The 15,739-nt window shown below is 42.1% G+C and overlaps 1 protein-coding gene across 1 annotated transcript in view; it reads left to right on the top strand.

Moving 5' to 3' along the window:
• Positions 1-2,017: 2,017 nt before the first annotated feature.
• Positions 2,018-15,739, top strand: part of LOC120027535 (protein tyrosine phosphatase type IVA 2-like) — a 60,284-nt gene continuing 46,562 nt past the window's right edge. The window contains exon 1 of the mRNA XM_038972516.1: positions 2,018-2,330. The gene's annotated coding sequence lies outside the window, so the exon portion shown is untranslated. The remainder of the gene's footprint in view (positions 2,331-15,739) is intronic.

The following is a 15,739-nucleotide window of genomic DNA, read 5'->3' as shown; positions in this document are numbered from 1 at the left end:
CACATTTCCCCAAAACGTTCTTCAACGTTCTTGAACAGACTTTGAGTTATGTTTTCTCCTTTTGGTGGGTGTGACTGGAAGCAATGAGTGACGTATTTAAATGGCAGTGGGGAGTTCCCCAACCCACAATCAAACCCCTCCCTGTTTTCAACTGGTCGTTTAGAACAGAACAGTTTCCGTTTCATTGAATGTTGAAGTACGTTTTTTTGTACTGAACGCAGCCCTGGGCCCAATCTGTTCAGGAGTCTGGGTCTCAGCCTCATTTTATGTTGATATGGGTGTTTTGGTTACAAGTAGGCCTATATAGTGTTGGCACATTTGGCAAAAGCTACTTTGTTATTTTAATGACATTGACAATGCTTTGTTCAATGTTCTGTTTCTCATAAGAATCCCCATAATAAAGGGACAGTCCAATTGACCACTAGGTGGTGTTTATGTCTCACTAAAAGGTAACATGGACCAAAACAGAGGACCTATTTCTTTAATTGAGAATAATGTCAGAGAATAACATGATTTATGATATTGGATACATATTCACACATGGTGTTACTATTATATTTTCTCTATTCATAACATGACATTAGATTAATCAATGATTAAGCCATAATAAAAAATAAAAAAAGCTATGGGCACACGTCTGTGTCTGACCAATATTTTCTATAGCCAATCACACAAAACATGCGATTACCTCATCGCTTGACTGTTTGTTATAGTATAACATGGCTAGTAAGACAGGACAAGGCTTGGCTGGAGGTAATCTAACTAGGTGGACCAAAATGGGTGCGTTTGAGTTTTAAGGCAAAAGCAACAGACTGTAGACAAATGTCCAGGATTGAAGTCAGGTGCATCTGCCACAGATGAAAGTTGGACAATAATGTGGTTTTCCAAAAGCAAGGCTCAGATCAACATGGCAGTGTTGCCATTGTTTTATAAAAGTTTATCTTTATAATGTCGAAATAAAGATGGCTGCAACCCCTATATCACACACTAACAAATTGAAATCATGTGTGTACATTGTACAATCAATCTGTGAGAAAGAGCATCAAAAATTACATTAATGTGTATATATCCATTGTATACATGAATTGCGGCAAAGTTGGATTCTGTTTCAGTCACATTCACATGGATAAAAAAAAACACCCTAATGATTGGTTGGCAATAGAGCCTCCCACAATACAGGCGATGGATGCCGGATGACGTTGGTGAAGAGCAACTGCAGAAACTTGCAGTAAAAATGGTATTACCTTTGGACCACATTATTTTTTTGGTCAAATTCATGCACTCAACATATACACATAAGTGGCCAATTTGTAAATAATGCAGTACACTTTGAAAGGCGTGGAACAACGACGGCCAGACTTGACAAAAATGATCCGCTCGAACACTCCCAATGGCTCAATTTAACACCTCCTGAGTCCTGATGCTCGTCACTCAGAAATTGGCGATGAAGGATACCTTATGGGAAACTGGTTAGATTGTTCTTATATAGCAAGCAATGGAGGAAGATATTATGTATTGTGATTAGTTGTTACTAGACTGACTAGTAAAAGTATAATGTTCTGTCCATTTGTGATTTTCCTTGTTTCCGAGGAGAATTGTACATACGGTAGAGAATGCAACATTTAGGTTTAGGTCTAACTTTTCGTAAGTTATATCTTTTTCACAGAGCAATGCATTGAAATATTGCACTTTAATTCAGAAATATATTTTGAAGGGTAGGAATTTTGTGTAATTTTTTTTCTCTTTTACTTTAATTCGTTCCAATGTGTCCATTTCATGATGGATGAGAATGTAAATTGTGGCTGTTTTTGTGTAAGAGCAGAAGGAAGGTTAAGTATAATCTCAGTCATAACATGTTGTTTTGGAGTACAGGGATGGTACAAAATGTAAAAAAAAAAAAAAAAAAAGTTGACCAAATCGGCATTTATACTCGGAACTAGGTAACGCGGAAATGTCCGATTTGCTGATTCGTTGAACGCGGCACGTGTATAGTTACCAAATCGGACATTTCTGAGATTCCTCGTTCCGACTAGCACATGAACGCGGTATTACCATAGCTCAATTTGAAATAAAGAATATATCTCGAGGATTCCAGTTTAATATTACCAAAAACAGCATATTTGTTAAACAGTGTTGTTTTGTGATCCCTGGTTTTCTTGCGTTCAGAGTGACGTTAACGAGATTACCACCTTGAAACTCCTCCCAACAGTTCCGATGTGAGCTCTCTCACCCACATTTGAAGAGGAACTAAAAAGATCTGACAGCACTTACTGCTCTCCATCCACATTCTCCTGGATAGTCACTGGTTTTCAATGTTCAGCCTGCTCTTTGTAAGTAAGAACGCTTGTTCATATCGTTATACATTATCACCAAAAAACCCAGATAACTATTTCGCTACAGCGTCAGTCTTATTGAGAAGAAAGTAGCTAGCTAAGGCTAGCCTGCTAACGCTGGGATATGGCAGCTAAATAACATTAGTCGTTTTCCAACTCTGCAGCCTCGCCGATCTACAGAAAATGGTGGCAAAACACCAAGGTTCGTCAAGTTAAATTAAAAATTAATAGCGAACGAGTAGTAGGTTTTATCGAAAAAGCCTTAACATCGATAACAGCTAACTAGCTAACGTTAGCCAGTCAGCTGCCCGTTTCCTGCGTTACGCCGGTAGCTAGCTATAGTAAGATAACGTTCGTTTAGCTAGCATGCAACTAACCACGCTAACGTAACGGACGCGAGCTAGCTAACTAGGAGGTATTGTGGTTAGTCAACCAACTAAGCCAAAGTATTACTCGATAACTGTTTCTGTTTATATACCCAGATAGCGTTGCTAGTGCTAGCCAGTTATTCGTTTGACCCACACTAACAGTTACAGCCCAATGTGACCCATTTACTTTCTGAACTGCCTTGTTTGTAACCGGCTAGTTAGCATAACTTTAGCAGGGTAGCTAGTTGCATGCCTTAACAAACGAAGGGGCTAGTCAACGTTGTTGGGTAACATTAAAGTTAAATACAAACATCGGCCTATTTTACAAGACATGCGGACCCGTTTCTTGTATCAATGTTATATTTTATCCTCGATATTAATTAACTGACCGAGAAAGCTTGCTAGCCAAATATAATTACCCTGTTTGCTAAATTGCTAGGTAGCTAGGTCATGATTCTACAGTACCCACTGATGTATAGCTATACTTATTGCTTCTAGCTACCTTAGTTGCCCTTGTTCCTGTTCATATGTAGCTAACTGTAGCTAACTGTAACTACGCAGTGTTGTACTGGAAACGTCGCTGTCTGGATTGGATGTACAGAGTTTTGGTCGGTCCTACGGTTGACCATGGACAGGTGTAACACGATAACGTTACCCGAATGCACTTGTCTCCTGTTGCAAAGGCTTCACGCACACTGCCGAGCGCACGGCAACATTGTCAGGGGAAGCGAGGTTGGATGTTAACGTAACGTACACTGTACAAGCTGTCCAATTTGATATCCCAGGTGGCTAAATCGAGACAAAGACATATTTTGAGACATGGTTGTTGTCTTGGGTTCTCATCGGAAGAGGGTGTAATGTCTGGCTAACTAGCTAGTAGTTCACACTCAAACCAAGGCAAACGTATGTTCTGCTCTCTGGTTTTTGTAACACTCAATCAACAATTCAGAGAAGTGAACTTGAGGAAATGCATTTGTGTGGGGAAGTTTTACTTGAACAGCTGTGAAAGGAACAAAACTAATCGTGATGGAAAAAACGCTTTCAGTGTTGACTTAATTTATATCTGATTTAGTCGTTTATGTTAGTAAAGATAATGGACAAATATCGTTTTTGAGAACAAAGTCACCAAAAGGAAAGCTAGACAGGGAGAATTTGAAAATTCAAAAACAATGAATTTAGCAGTATAAAATAAACAGATTAGCTGTGGCAGAATAGGTAGAAATCGCTTGAAATTATCTTTAATACTGCAACATTTTGTCCCAGCTACATGCAAAATGTGTAGAATTGCAGGAAATTTGTTTTAAAACTGCAAAACTGTCACATGCTACTCCCACGACCTAAGCCACCTTTTTCATCCAGAAAAAACCCTGATCACAACAGCCACTCCTGCCTCAGTGTATTTTTTGTCATGGTATTTTGGTTGGTCTATTTGACAGTGACAACTACAATTTATTTTGGGGTGGAAAGGTTGAATGGGCATGTGCAAAGGACGTCACGTCGCTTGCTTAGCGAGTGCCGCTTCCTCCTGATTCGGCCCAACCTTGTGCGACTCGGGACCTCTGCCTCACACACACGTGACCGTACTTCCGCAAGCGCCTTGTCCAGATCGCGGCATCCCAAAAGCTAGCTAATGAGGTGACACAGGCGCAACACTTAAAGCTGAGGAGTAGATTTCGCACATCCCCATATACTACGCAGGCAGTTTACACACACCTACTGTGGGCCGATCAGTCAGAGTATTGTAACAGGTAAGCATAGACATTGCTACTTAGGATTTATGGCAAAGTAACCTATTAATTTGCTTGTAAAGTAGCTATAGATGGATATATATCTCTCTAAGCTATCTCTGGGTACCAGTGCCTACTCGGTTTTGATTACTGAACATTGCTTGGACTAATCAACAAAATACAAATCATATATAGTGCATTTGGAAAGTATTCAGACCCTTTCATTTTTCCCTCAGTTTTGATTACTGAACATTTTCAATTCTCCTAGTCTTATTCAAAAAAATATTACTTTCCCCCCCTAATCAATCTACACAATACCCCACAATGACAAAGCAAAGTAGGGTTTTAGACATTTTTGCAAATGTATTCAAAATAATGGAAATATCATATTTACTTAAGTTCAGACCCTACCCTACCTGTGGTGGCAGGTACCTTAGTGGTAAGAGCGTTGGGGCAGTAACCGTAAGGTTGCTGGATCGAATCCATGAGCTGACAAGGTGCCGTTCTGCCCCTGAGCAAGGCACTTAACCCACTGTTCCCAGGGCACCGAAGACATGGATGTCGATTAAGGCACGCCTCTCTGATTCAGAAGGGTTGGGTTAAATGCGGAAGACACATTTCAGTTGAATGCATTGTTGTACAACTGACTACTTTGTTGAGGCACCTTTGGCAGCGATTACAGCCTCGAGTCTTCTGTGGTATGATGCTACAAGCTTGGCACACCTGTATTTGGGGAGTTTCTGTGTGTAACTATTTAACTGTACTAGAATGCTTAAATGATCGCAAACATTTAAAATAATCGATATTGTTTTTTTGGCAAGGAAAATATCAGATATCGTAGTGGCCAAAAATGGTCATGTCGGTGCATCCCTAATGCATTCAATAAGTTTGTTTGTGTAACTCCGGTAGGGCAACATCTGATAAATAGTGTGTACCGGGGCTGGACCAGTCGGCAAAAGCCAACATCATCCACGGCAGAGGACTGTTGATTGTCGACAGGGCAATGAATTCCATTATCTTGGCGTTAATGGGTTTCGCCTTTGCGTTGTCTCATTGAAATGTTCTTACTCTTTCAAATGACTGCTCGACTTGAACTTTAGTTGTTAGAAGTGTGTGCTTAATATTTTTCTGTTTTTGTTATGTGTAGCACTGTATTTTTCGTGGCATCATTATGTCACTTTTATATAGGTATGCATGTACATTTTGACATCGGTGTTAAACTAGACATCGGGTCGATGCCATTGTTGTCATTTTTATCTAATATCGTCAGATTCCGATATGCTCAGCGAGATATCGTGCATTCCTGGAATCCATTTTAGAATAAGGCTGTAACGTAACAAAATGTGGAAAAAGTCGAGGTCTGAATACTTTCTGAATGCTCTGTATATCATAAATATAATCTGTATTAATTGACTGACTGTAAATCCATTTCCTGTAGGACATTGCTAGCTTATTTTATTGTTTCAAGTAGGGTTCTCACGGTACCAGTATCTATGTCAAAAAAGAAAACACAAAGCAGACAACTCTTTTTGGACCTTTAAAAGAAAACTGCCTGTATTAAAAATATTGTTTGCTATAGCTTGGAAAAGAAACTGGGTGACATCAGGCTGTTTTGTCTCCAACACCTAGACTGTTTTCCTCAGGAAAGTTTGTCCGCTTCATGTTTAGTTTTCTTGCCACGATACCTCTGAGTATGGATTTACTGGTTTAGTGACAACCCTAGTGGGTTTCACTCAACTGCTTTATCATAAAGCTAATTGACGTACAAGGCTGGATCCAGGAGCCGCTCTGGAAATAGCTCCCTTCAGCCAACCCACATGTATACAGCCTGACGCCAAGAGCGAGCCTTCCACGGCCAGGCATGGAGGGCCTCATTCACCAGATTCCATGCTACGCATACCGGTATCACACCCCACTCCCTGTCTGTATGTCTTCTGCTGTACAGTATATGCTCTGGATACAGGTTAGCCTCGGGCACAGGATGCATACCAAATCACCCTTGCCTATTCCCTACTCTACTTTTGATCAGCTCCTTTTGAGACACATCGCACCTGCCCAAAATCCTAGCCTTGAGCTTTTATGGAGGAACATTACAAAAGTGACTGATCAGTCTGGGCTTGAAGTGTTGATCCCTCTCTCTGGGGCTTGGATTGGCAGTAAACATGGTGTGAGTCATCGTGAAACAAATGTTTGCTCACATGCCGCAACTGAATTGTCTGCTTTGAACACTGATAGTCTTCTCAATGCTGGATGGTACTAGACATTGCTGTGGTCCATTGTCATTTGGTCTACATTACTACTTTAGAGTTGTTGTAGCCAGAATTTTATATTTTATTGTCAAATAGTGAAGTTGTCTTTTGTATGGGAACCTGATGCGTGGTGTCTGTTGCACAGCCGACACTTCGCTAAATGGTGTGACATTTGGCACACAGAGGAAAGTTCCGCTCTCTCTGTATTAGCAGCATAAAGTAAGACGAGCGTGACAACAGGGGAAGTCTTCAGCCTTGGTTACCGTAGCTGAGAGTAGCCGTGGCAGGTACAGTAACATGAGGCTAGGCAAGGGTCACAGTCGGCGGGGGGGGGGGCAGGGAGCTGTCTGTATAGCTGGCGCTGGGCCTGGTTTGACCACAGGGTGCCTGTGTCTGATGAATGGTGGCGTTGATGAGCATGTCATGTCTTCTAGTCTGCCTTGTGTAATGGATTAGCCCATTTACACGTGTTCATGCCCCTGGGGCTCTGGCTGGAGTGTTTGAGAGAGGATATCTATCCTCTGGTTTGGTGTGTGTTTCGGGGGGAGGAGGGAGTGCTGTGCACTCGCTGGTCCTAAAATCCACTCGGCTCTCTCTCTCTCCACTATGTCCTCCTATGGACACTCAAGGTAGGCCCATAAGTCTGGGATCAGATTACACCACACTTAATCCTACATTTAACCATTGGATACATCTACATATCTGATTCTGTATCAGTAGGTAGCGTCTCCCTACACCACTTTGACACTGGGTATTATTCCTCTGCTATTGGTACTGTTTACTGTAGGCCGTCATTGTAAATAAGAATTTGTTCTTAACCTTTCTAGCGCAGGCGTTCCGCTAGCGGAACCCCTCGACAACATTCCGCTGAAAAAGCAGCGCGGGAAATTCAAAAATATTTTTTTGAAATATGTAACTTTCACACATTAACCAGTCCAATACAGCAAATGAAAGATAAACATCTTGTTAATCTACCCATTGTGTTCGATTTCAAAAGGCTTTACAGCGAAAGCACAACATATGATTATGTTAGTTCAGAGCCATGTCAAAAAAACACACAGCCATTTTCCCAGCCAAAGATAGGAGTCACAAAAAGCAGAAATATAGATACAATTTATCACTAACTTTTGATCTTCATCAGATGACACTCATAGGACATGTTACACAATACATGTATGTTTTGTTCGATAATGTGCATATTTATATCCAAAAGTCTCAGTTTACATTGGCGTGTTACGTGCAGTAATGTTTTGATTCCACAACATCCGGTGATCTTGCAGATAGCCACAGAAATCCCAGAAATAATCATAATAAACATTGATAAAAGATACAAGTGTTATTCACATAATTAAAGATAGACTTAATGCAACCGCCGTCAGATTTCAAAAAAACATAATCTGAGTACGGCGCTCAGAGCCCAATTCAGCCAAAGAAATATCCGCCATGTTGGAGTCAACAGAAGTTAGAAATAACATGATAAATATTCACTTACCTTTTGCATGAAATGCCTGCCCAGAGTAAACTGCCTGCTACTCAGGCCCAGAAGCTAAGATATGCATATTATTAGTAGTATTGGATAGAAAACACTCTGAAGTTTCTAAAACTGTTTGAATGATGTCTGAGTATAACAGAACTCATATGGCAGGCAAAAACCAGAGAAAAAAATCCAACCAGGAAGTGGGAAATCTGAGGTAGGTTGTTTTTCAACTCATTCCCTATTGAAGATACAGTGGGATATGGGTAATGTTGCACTTCCTAAGGCTTCCACTAGATGTCAACAGTCGTTAGAACCTTGTCTGATGCTTCTACTGTGAAGTGCCGAATGAGAGGGGAATGAGTCAGAGGTCTGGCAGAATGCTTTGAGCGCGTGACGCTCGTTCACGTGAGAGTGAGCTCTGTTCCATAGTTTTTCTACAGACAAAGGAATTCTCCGGTTGGAACATTATTGAAGATTTATGTTAAAAACATCCTAAAGATTGATTCTATACTTCGTTTGACATGTTTCTACGGACTGTAATATGACTTTTCGTCTGAACTTTTGCCTGGACCTGCCCGCGCGTCTTGAGTTTAGATTGTGTCCTGAACATGTTAACAACAAGGAGGAATTTGGATATAATTGATGGACTTTATGGAACAAATCAAACATTTATTGTGGAACTGGGATTCCTGGGAGTGCATTCTGACGAAATTCATCAAAGGTAAGTGAATATATATAATGCTATTTCTGACTTATGTTGACTCTAACATGGCGGATATCTTCCTGGGTTGTGTTGGTCTCTGAGCGCCGTACTCAGATTATTGCATGGTTTGCGTTTTCCGTAAAGTTTTTTTGAAATCTGACACAGCAGTTGCATTAAGCAGAAGTATATCTTTAAATCTGAATAACACTTGTATCTTTTTTATTAATGTTTATTATGAGTATTTCTGTGATTTGATGTGGCTCTGTGCAAATTCACGGGATGTTTTGGAGGCAAAGCCAAATGTAAACTGAGGTTTTTGGATATAAATATGAACTTGATCGAACAAAACATACATGTATTGTGTAACATGTTGTCCTGGGAGTGTCATCTGATGAAGAATATCAAAGGTTAGTGATTAATTTATCAATATTTCTGCTTTTTGTGACTCCTCTCTGTGGTTGGAAAATCGCTGTATACTTTCTGTGACTAGTTGCTGACCTAACATATGTTCTGCTTACGCCGAAAAGCTTTTTTGAAATCGGACACTGTGGTTGGATTAACGAGAATTTTATTGAAAAATTTCATTAATTTAGTTTTCAGGTTTCTGTTTTTTCCTAAATATATATTTTTGCTTTCAAAATTACACTTTATTTTTATAGAACAACAACAATTGGATGTTCTCAGTCCGCAACCATGCTTAAACCACACCGGGAGACCTTTGAGGCTCTTCAAAAAATCTGAGATGTTGATTTTTGGGTATAGTTACTCTTAATTCAAGTGCACACTTAGCAAGAGGCTGTGTTTTTGTTGTGAAGGTACAGTTTGCAAAGTGAATACCTGCTGGTATGATGAAAATAATGAGAGTTCTGCCTGGTAATTTTACTTTGTAGTTAACATTTTAATTGAGAAGGTTTTTGGGAAAAACTTTTCCATCTACCAGATGGAAGCTGTGTGCATTACAACACGGGGGCGTTCTCGTTGCCTCTTCAGAAAGCTTCCATCTGGTAGATGTGTGCATTGCAACACGGGGGCGTTCTCGTTGCCTCTTCAGAAAGCTTCCATCTGGTAGATGTGTGCATTACAACACGGGGACGTTCTCGTTGCCTCTTCAGAAAGTTGCACGAAATTTGTAATCCCTGATGCATTTTGTTCATGTCTTATGATAAACTTGGGCTAATTAGTAAATTTTCAATACATTTAGTTGATTTCCTACAAAGGTCAATACTTCTGAATATTGTTGAGTTTTTTATGGATTCCACTAGGGCCCTAATTATTATGTGGGCCAGAATGATGCTGTCCACCACCTATTGTTCCTGCAGTGATGATTCACCATCTTCTAATGTTTATATCATTTATCTTCAGATAAACAGCAAAAAGCTTAGGCCTGCTACCAGTAGCCTATGCAAATGAGGGAGCCAAATGAACAGCTCTCTCTCCGATGTGATTCGGTAGGCTACACTGCATGGTGAGACGAGTCACTCCAAGTTGAGCATCACTGTCTAGTAATCCGACGACGACATAGCAAAAAAATAAGAAAGTGTTTTCTTTGGTTTACTTGTCCCGATGCGATACCATGGACATTTTAACCATGTTGCATGATTTATGAATGGCAAAGGGATATAAGAGATCGACTTTATTCAGTCACCTTTTTATAAACTAGTTAATGCTTGCTGTTCAGTTGTCAGTCAACACAGAGTAAATAGCCTACTATGCTCTACTACTCTGTGTGGCCAGCTATGTGAAACACACAAATAAAATGGTCCTAAAGAAATGTGTGAAACAATAAGTCGTGGATTTCGACTCATCGTTACCACTTACATTACATGGGACTTGATAATTCATGAGCATCATGCGCTCGCCCCTCCATGTAAAGAAATTTGACTGCAACAAGAGATGTGTATATATTGACGAGATGCTCATGTCTCCGCCCTAACAGTGGGAGTGTTTGTCTCAAAGCCAGGAAGGTAGGCGTCAAGCTTTAGGTCCAAAATAAACCCATAGAAACACATTGGGCTTGTTTTGGACAGAGTGCCATTGTGGCGAGTTTAGGCGAGTTTAACCTCTCGCTTTCTTTCGGCTATGTTTTCCTGTCATCCCTCACTTTGACTGACCGCCTATCCTCTCAATAGATTGCTAGGAGATGTTTATTGTAGCGGGAGAGGGCTCAAAGGACTAGTGAATAGAAACGTTTAAAAGGAAAGTAGCCTAGTTAATGTGAAAATGAGTATGTGACCGGCTGATTACCTGACGCCAATGGAAAACACTGGGTTAGGAGCTGGTGGCTGTAAGCTGGCCTTAGAACTGTAGGTAAGCCTTGTCCAAGCCAGAAAGGCTTCTGCCCTATGGGCAGGCTTCTGCCCTATGGGCCAATCTCCTGTTTATGTTTATAGCGTGAGGCAGCATGATGTACAAGTACACCCCCTGGACAGGTTGCAAAGTCCAATAGAGTAGCTTCTCTCTTCTCTCCCTGTGACTCTTGGTGCTGCGCCTCCTGCTTGTCAGTGTTAATATTTAAAGACGCGCACCACCGCTCCTCTAATTTCCCCTGGAGGGACAGGAGCTGGCCCCGCTGGAGGGACAGGAGCTGGCCCCGCTGGAGGGACAGGAGCTGGCAACGCTGGAGGGACAGGAGCTGGTCCCGCTGGAGCTCCTGTCTGTCCACTCCCCAGAGATACCCGCTTGTTGTTATGGCAACAGGCATTCCCTGTTCTGGCTGTCTGAGTGGCATCTGGAGTCTCCGATCCTCAGGCTGTGATTGCATGGGCTAGGCCAACCGCCAGGCCATGGATGGATGAATGACTTGATCGGAGTTGGCTCAAGGCTACTTTCTCAATGTGATTGGTCATAGGGTTATGATGCATGATATAGTCAATCAGAACACACATACCTGACTGCCACAGGAAGTGGCTGTCACAAATGTTATGTCTCCCTCCGTGTTAAATCCCTTGGTTCTGTTTGGTTATATGTAAACTTGTTCTAAGAGCAAACCATAAGGCCTAAATGGTGTGCGTTCATGCATGTGCAGGCGTGCCGTTCTGAAAATGCCTTCAGTAAAATAGTTACCTATCTTAAATTGAAGTGGAAGTTCAAAGAAAACCCTGTAGACACGGAACTTCCCTGTCTCTCCCCTTAACGTTGGGAAACCCCAGTGCTATTAAAGGTCCAACACGGCCTCTTCCAGCCCGCATAGGACAGGACGGCAGACCTTTCAAATACTATTGAAATAGTTAGAAATACTTCATTTGGGCTTGATTTGAGTTTGCCTTATGCAATTGAATCAACGGAGAAGTCCCAAAATGGCAGACCCCACCCACCTGGCACTCTAAGACAGGCTAAAGAAAACGCTGTAGTATTTGAACCCAGGTCTGCAGGAGAGGTAGGTGACCTACCTGCCTTTCCCTCCACTAACTATCTGATCAGGGCTGGTTAGGCAGCCCGAACCCGGGGTGCTAGCCTTCTGGAAGGGACCTGATTTAGATTGGTGACGGGAGATTATGACTCATTAAAAAGCTCAGAGGCAGTTGCCTGGTGACTCCCTTCTAGCCCACTTTCCACCACAATGGCACTGTCTAGCATGCTCTGGGGCAGGGAGGGGAATGAGTACGAGAGTGTTCTCACGCCACATGTTGCAGACTACAATATATATACAAAAGTATGTGGACAGCAATGTTCCCTCTATTTTTTTGGGGGGGGGGGGGGGGGGGGGGGCACTGAGCAAATTTCAGGTCTGCTGAGCGTAAACTTGACCGCTGTGAAAATTCTGTTCAACTGTGGACACAGAGGCTGTACACGCTGTAAGTAGCCAAGTAGGCTGCTGTGGCTATTTGATTATAATGTAGGCCTACCAGAGTGGTTTACCATCCCAAAGAATGGAAAAAATGCATCCCATAACATTTTAACATGGAAATAGCTGTTCTATCATTCAGCCTACAGTATCATCAGCCAATGTGTGGTGTTTAATGTAGTCCTACATTCCATGAGACTTTTGAAAAAAACATGCAGGGCTTGACATGAACCTGTTCATCCACTTGTCCTTCAGACAAGGTGACTGAAAATGTGCTTTGATGCAAGAAACCATAGCATTATTACAGAGAATCAGACAAATTATACTACCCTTTGCTTATTGGCTACTTAGCTTATTCAAGGCTGTTGCAAAATAAAACACTACCCACTGACTCGCTTTTAAAAGATGTCTAGAAATCACCCCTTTTGCTGTCTACAAATGATCTATAACTGGGCTAATAACTAACTAGCAAAGGATATGAACACAATGTGCACGTGGCTACATGCAGCTCTTGCTCAGGACCCCAGCTGTAAACACAGTCCAGTTCAAAGTGAATGGCACAGATCCATACATGGCAGTGGTCTATTTGCAGATAGGCCTACTGAAGCTCTGATTGGTTATGCTGCACTGGTCTGTGTAGAGTACAGTCTGAGTCGTGAGCAATAGAATTAAAATCCTATCCCGACGCTTTCTGCATACAACAAAATCTCTCCCATAATTTGTTTTTGTTTCGGGATATGTTGCATTGAAAGTGGCTAATATTGCGTTGATTCGATCGAAATTGCCACAATAAAGGGAAACGTTTAAGGTTGTTAACTAATGGGGAAAAGTGAGTGAAGTTCAAACTTGTGCTTCTCTCCGTGGGCAGATATTTCTTCTGTGCTCTGCAGAAGGGGGTAGTCTAATGGGGATAGTCTCGGGCTACTGCGTGTCCACTCACATGCAGCTTAGAGGTAACATTGGTGGACACCCCTTCAAATTAGTAGATTTGGCTATTTCAGCCACACCTGTTGCTGACAGTTGTATAAAATTGAGCACCTAGCCATGCAATCTCCTTAGGCACACATTGGCAGTAGAATGGCCTTACTGAAGAGGTCAGTGACTTTCAACGTGGCACTGTCATAGGATGCCACCTTTCCAACAGGTCAGTTTGTCAAATGTATCCCCTGTTAGAGCTGCCCTGGTCAACTGTAAGTGCTGTTATTGTGAAGTGGAAATGTTTAGCAGCAACAACGGCTCAGCCCGAAGTGATAGGTCACACAAGCTCACAGAACGGGACCGGCGAGTGCTGAAGTGCGTAGCGTGTAAAAAATCCTCTGTCCTCGGTTGCAACACTCACTACCAAGTTCTAAACTGCCTCTGGAAGCAACGTCAGCACAATAACTGTTCATTGGGAGCTTTATGAAATGGGAGGAGGCAGAGCAGCTGGGGGAATAATGGTCTGGGGATGTTTTCCATGGTTTGGGCTCCTTAGTTCTAGTGAAGGGAAATCTTAACTCTACAACATTCAATGACATTCTAGATGGTTCTGTGCTTCCAACTTTGTGGCAACAGTTTGGGGGGAGGCCCTTTACTGTTTCAGCATGACAATGCCCCTGTGCACAAAGCAAGGTCCATACAGAAATGGTTTCTCGATCGGTGTGGGAGTGACCGATCAGTGACCTCACCAATGCTCATGGCTGAATGGAAGCAAGTCCCCGCAGCCTTGTTCCAACATCTAGTGGAAAGCCTTCCCAGAAGAGTGGAGGCTGTTATAGCAGCAATGTTCCAACATCTAGTGGAAAGCCTTCCCAGAAGAGTGGAGGCTGTTATAGCAGCCTTGTTCCAACATCTAGTGGAAAGCCTTCCCAGAAGAGTGGAGGCTGTTATAGCAGCAATGTTCCAACATCTAGTGGAAAGCCTTCCCAGAAGAGTGGAGGCTGTTATAGCAGCAAAGGGGTGGACCAACTCTCTATTAATGCTCGTGATTTTGGAGTGAAATGTTCACGCAGGTGACTTTTGGCCAGGTAGTGTACTTTAACAAGTGTTGCTTGTTCCTCTTTCACTTTCACTCCCTCTTTCAGTCACTGGGGTGGGGTGGTTTTCACGCCCCCTCTCAGTTACTGGGGGTAGGTTGATTTTCACTCGTGGTTTAGTAAAAACCCTGGGGTGAAACTCTGGTTGTTCTGCTCAGGATGTATCACGTCAAGTGACCTGGTGTTCCTTTTGAAATGTTAGAGAACTTTCAAATCACTCCGACCTGGGTCAGGTGAATGTGGCAACTGTGACCTGGTGTTCCTTTTGAAATGTTAGAGAACTTTCAAATCACTCCGACCTGGGTCAGGTGAATGTGGCAACTGTGACCTGGTGTTCCTTTTGAAATGTTAGAGAACTTTCAAATCACTCCGACCTGGGTCAGGTGAATGTGGCAACTGTGACCTGGTGTTCCTTTTGAAATGTTAGAGAACTTTCAAATCACTCCGACCTGGGTCAGGTGAATGTGGCAACTGTGACCTGGTGTTCCTTTTGAAATGTTAGAGAACTTTCAAATCACTCCGACCTGGGTCAGGTGAATGTGGCAACTGTGACTGCTTCCCAAATTGCATTCTATTCCCTATCTCCCAAAAATTGATACGGTTACATATCGGGATATTATCTTTCACGATGTATTGTTTTGACTATCGCTATTATTTTTGCACAAGTTGTCTGTACCTGCACCAAAACTCCAGTATTTGTCTTTCATAGCTTGTTCTCCATCTTCTTTTTAAATAGGAGCTCATTTGGGAGCCAATTTGTTTTCGGCACTTTATTTCCGTGACTGATCAACACTGGTTTTCTCATGGCTCTCTTGTCCTTCTGCAGCAGACACATGGTGAGCAATATGTTTGGAACACAGAATCGCAATAAAATCACTATCAAATCGCAATACATATATTATCGTGAGAATTGCAATACATATTGTATCGTCACTTCAGTGAGGTCCCTGGCAATTTCCAGCCCTACTGTTCCCTATATAGTGTACTGCTTTTGACCAGTGCCAATTTCAAGTAACCTTTCTCTCCACATGCCAGTGTTGAAGCTGTGTTGTGAGTCCCGGCAATTGGAGGCATTGTTTTTTT

Source organism: Salvelinus namaycush, chromosome 32 (genome assembly GCF_016432855.1).
Source record: "Salvelinus namaycush isolate Seneca chromosome 32, SaNama_1.0, whole genome shotgun sequence".
Classification (NCBI taxonomy): Eukaryota; Metazoa; Chordata; class Actinopteri; order Salmoniformes; family Salmonidae; genus Salvelinus; species Salvelinus namaycush.
This window is presented reverse-complemented; position numbering and strand designations above follow the sequence as displayed.